Here is a 5,274-nt window from a genome sequence, read left to right as displayed (position 1 = left end):
CCGAGTCAACCGGAAAGATAAGTTTACTCTTGGCGGTCGGAGCAATATTTCTCAAAAACTCGAGCAATACGCGTCCGAGAGCATTGAAACTCGAGAAATATTGATGACAAGCGGTATCGTGCGTGGATATAACGATTAAACTCGTGCGAGAGCTCGGGGAGAAAAGTTTACTCTTGGCGGTTGGACTTAGAAAAATTTCGCTCGAGCTCCTTCGCACGGCGATACGACGCGCCTCGGCGCGCGAACGATTCGTTCGAGCGGCCGAGCAAGCGATGCGCTCCGAACATTATTCTCAGTTTATTCGATAAATACTCACCCGAGCGCTTTCATACTTGATATTTGTCTTCGAAATGCTTTACCACACGATGATCTAATATTTATAATTGTCCGAGTCAACCGGAAAGATAAGTTTACTCTTGGCGGTCGGAGCAATATTTCTCAAAAACTCGAGCAATACGCGTCCGAGAGCATTGAAACTCGAGAAATATTGATGACAAGCGGTATCGTGCGTGGATATAACGATTAAACTCGTGCGAGAGCTCGGGGAGAAAAGTTTACTCTTGGCGGTTGGACTTAGAAAAATTTCGCTCGAGCTCCTTCGCACGGCGATACGACGCGCCTCGGCGCGCGAACGATTCGTTCGAGCGGCCGAGCAAGCGATGCGCTCCGAACATTATTCTCAGTTTATTCGATAAATACTCATCCGAGCGCTTTCATACTTGATATTTGTCTTCGAAATGCTTTACCACACGATGATCTAATATTTATAATTGTCCGAGTCAACCGGAAAGATAAGTTTACTCTTGGCGGTCGGAGCAATATTTCTCAAAAACTCGAGCAATACGCGTCCGAGAGCATTGAAACTCGAGAAATATTGATGACAAGCGGTATCGTGCGTGGATATAACGATTAAACTCGTGCGAGAGCTCGGGGAGAAAAGTTTACTCTTGGCGGTTGGACTTAGAAAAATTTCGCTCGAGCTCCTTCGCACGGCGATACGACGCGCCTCGGCGCGCGAACGATTCGTTCGAGCGGCCGAGCAAGCGATGCGCTCCGAACATTATTCTCAGTTTATTCGATAAATACTCATCCGAGCGCTTTCATACTTGATATTTGTCTTCGAAATGCTTTACCACACGATGATCTAATATTTATAATTGTCTGGGAACGCTAGGAAAAAAGTTTACTCTTGGCGGTTGGACTTAGAAAAATTTCGCTCGGTCGGTGTTGCTCGCAATGCGCCCGGAACATTATTCTGAGTTTATTCGATGAATATTCATCCTAAAGCTTTGATACTTGATATTTATTGTTAGAATGCGTTATTATACAATGATCTAATATTTATAATGGTCTGGGAACGCTTGGAAAAAAGTTTACTCTTGGCGGTTGGACTTAGAAAAATTTCGCTCGGTCGGAGTTGCTCGCAATGCGCCCGGAACATTATTCTGAGTTTATTCGATAAATATTCATCCTAGAGCTTTGATACTTGATATTTATTGTTAGAATGCGTTGTTATACAATGATCTAATATTTATAATGGTCTGGGAACGCTAGGAAAAAAGTTTACTCTTGGCGGTTGGACTTAGAAAAATTTCGCTCGGTCGGAGTTGCTCGCAATGCGCCCGGAACATTATTCTGAGTTTATTCGATAAATATTCATCCTAAAGCTTTGATACTTGATATTTATTGTTAGAATGCGTTATTATACAATGATCTAATATTTATAATGGTCTGGGAACGCTAGGAAAAAAGTTTACTCTTGGCGGTTGGACTTAGAAAAATTTCGCTCGGTCGGAGTTGCTCGCAATGCGCCCGGAACATTATTCTGAGTTTATTCGATAAATATTCATCCTAAAGCTTTGATACTTGATATTTATTGTTAGAATGCGTTATTATACAATGATCTAATATTTATAATGGTCTGGGAACGCTAGGAAAAAAGTTTACTCTTGGCGGTTGGACTTAGAAAAATTTCGCTCGGTCGGAGTTGCTCGCAATGCGCCCGGAACATTATTCTGAGTTTATTCGATAAATATTCATCCTAGAGCTTTGATACTTGATATTTATTGTTAGAATGCGTTGTTATACAATGATCTAATATTTATAATGGTCTGGGAACGCTAGGAAAAAAGTTTACTCTAGGCGGTTGGACTTAGAAAAATTTCGCTCGGTCGGAGTTGCTCGCAATGCGCCCGGAACATTATTCTGAGTTTATTCGATGAATATTCATCCTAAAGCTTTGATACTTGATATTTATTGTTAGAATGCGTTATTATACAATGATCTAATATTTATAATGGTCTGGGAACGCTAGGAAAAAAGTTTACTCTTGGCGGTTGGACTTAGAAAAATTTCGCTCGGTCGGAGTTGCTCGCAATGCGCCCGGAACATTATTCTGAGTTTATTCGATAAATATTCATCCTAGAGCTTTGATACTTGATATTTATTGTTAGAATGCGTTGTTATACAATGATCTAATATTTATAATGGTCTGGGAACGCTAGGAAAAAAGTTTACTCTTGGCGGTTGGACTTAGAAAAATTTCGCTCGGTCGGAGTTGCTCGCAATGCGCCCGGAACATTATTCTGAGTTTATTCGATAAATATTCATCCTAAAGCTTTGATACTTGATATTTATTGTTAGAATGCGTTATTATACAATGATCTAATATTTATAATGGTCTGGGAACGCTAGGAAAAAAGTTTACTCTTGGCGGTTGGACTTAGAAAAATTTCGCTCGGTCGGAGTTGCTCGCAATGCGCCCGGAACATTATTCTGAGTTTATTCGATAAATATTCATCCTAAAGCTTTGATACTTGATATTTATTGTTAGAATGCGTTATTATACAATGATCTAATATTTATAATGGTCTGGGAACGCTAGGAAAAAAGTTTACTCTTGGCGGTTGGACTTAGAAAAATTTCGCTCGGTCGGAGTTGCTCGCAATGCGCCCGGAACATTATTCTGAGTTTATTCGATAAATATTCATCCTAGAGCTTTGATACTTGATATTTATTGTTAGAATGCGTTGTTATACAATGATCTAATATTTATAATGGTCTGGGAACGCTAGGAAAAAAGTTTACTCTTGGCGGTTGGACTTAGAAAAATTTCGCTCGGTCGGAGTTGCTCGCAAAGCGCCCGGAACATTATTCTGAGTTTATTCGATGAATATTCATCCTAAAGCTTTGATACTTGATATTTATTGTTAGAATGCGTTATTATACAATGATCTAATATTTATAATGGTCTGGGAACGCTAGGAAAAAAGTTTACTCTTGGCGGTTGGACTTAGAAAAATTTCGCTCGGTCGGAGTTGCTCGCAATGCGCCCGGAACATTATTCTGAGTTTATTCGATAAATATTCATCCTAAAGCTTTGATACTTGATATTTATTGTTAGAATGCGTTATTATACAATGATCTAATATTTATAATGGTCTGGGAACGCTAGGAAAAAAGTTTACTCTTGGCGGTTGGACTTAGAAAAATTTCGCTCGGTCGGAGTTGCTCGCAATGCGCCCGGAACATTATTCTGAGTTTATTCGATGAATATTCATCCTAAAGCTTTGATACTTGATATTTATTGTTAGAATGCGTTATTATACAATGATCTAATATTTATAATGGTCTGGGAACGCTAGGAAAAAAGTTTACTCTTGGCGGTTGGACTTAGAAAAATTTCGCTCGGTCGGAGTTGCTCGCAATGCGCCCGGAACATTATTCTGAGTTTATTCGATAAATATTCATCCTAGAGCTTTGATACTTGATATTTATTGTTAGAATGCGTTGTTATACAATGATCTAATATTTATAATGGTCTGGGAACGCTAGGAAAAAAGTTTACTCTTGGCGGTTGGACTTAGAAAAATTTCGCTCGGTCGGAGTTGCTCGCAATGCGCCCGGAACATTATTCTGAGTTTATTCGATAAATATTCATCCTAAAGCTTTGATACTTGATATTTATTGTTAGAATGCGTTATTATACAATGATCTAATATTTATAATGGTCTGGGAACGCTAGGAAAAAAGTTTACTCTTGGCGGTTGGACTTAGAAAAATTTCGCTCGGTCGGAGTTGCTCGCAATGCGCCCGGAACATTATTCTGAGTTTATTCGATAAATATTCATCCTAAAGCTTTGATACTTGATATTTATTGTTAGAATGCGTTATTATACAATGATCTAATATTTATAATGGTCTGGGAACGCTAGGAAAAAAGTTTACTCTTGGCGGTTGGACTTAGAAAAATTTCGCTCGGTCGGAGTTGCTCGCAATGCGCCCGGAACATTATTCTGAGTTTATTCGATAAATATTCATCCTAGAGCTTTGATACTTGATATTTATTGTTAGAATGCGTTGTTATACAATGATCTAATATTTATAATGGTCTGGGAACGCTAGGAAAAAAGTTTACTCTTGGCGGTTGGACTTAGAAAAATTTCGCTCGGTCGTAGTTGCTCGCAATGCGCCCGGAACATTATTCTGAGTTTATTCGATGAATATTCATCCTAGAGCTTTGATACTTGATATTTATTGTTAGAATGCGTTATTATACAATGATCTAATATTTATAATGGAATGGGAACGCTAGGAAAAAAGTTTACTCTTGGCGGTTGGACTTAGAAAAATTTCGCTCGGTCGGAGTTGCTCGCAATGCGCCCGGAACATTATTCTGAGTTTATTCGATAAATATTCATCCTAGAGCTTTGATACTTGATATTTATTGTTAGAATGCGTTATTATACAATGATCTAATATTTATAATGGTCTGGGAACGCTAGGAAAAAAGTTTACTCTTGGCGGTTGGACTTAGAAAAATTTCGCTCGGTCGTAGTTGCTCGCAATGCGCCCGGAACATTATTCTGAGTTTATTCGATAAATATTCATCCTAGAGCTTTGATACTTGATATTTATTGTTAGAATGCGTTATTATACAATGATCTAATATTTATAATGGACTGGGAACGCTAGGAAAAAAGTTTACTCTTGGCGGTTGGACTTAGAAAAATTTCGCTCGGTCGGAGTTGCTCGCAATGCGCCCGGAACATTATTCTGAGTTTATTCGATAAATATTCATCCTAGAGCTTTGATACTTGATATTTATTGTTAGAATGCGTTATTATACAATGATCTAATATTTATAATGGTCTGGGAACGCTAGGAAAAAAGTTTACTCTTGGCGGTTGGACTTAGAAAAATTTCGCTTCGGTCGGAGTTGCACGCAATGCGCCCGGAACATTATTTTGAGTTTATTCGATAAATATTCATCCT

Source organism: Lasioglossum baleicum, unplaced genomic scaffold (assembly GCF_051020765.1).
Source record: "Lasioglossum baleicum unplaced genomic scaffold, iyLasBale1 scaffold0055, whole genome shotgun sequence".
Lineage (NCBI taxonomy): Eukaryota > Metazoa > Arthropoda > Insecta > Hymenoptera > Halictidae > Lasioglossum > Lasioglossum baleicum.
Note: the sequence above shows the minus strand (reverse complement) of the source record.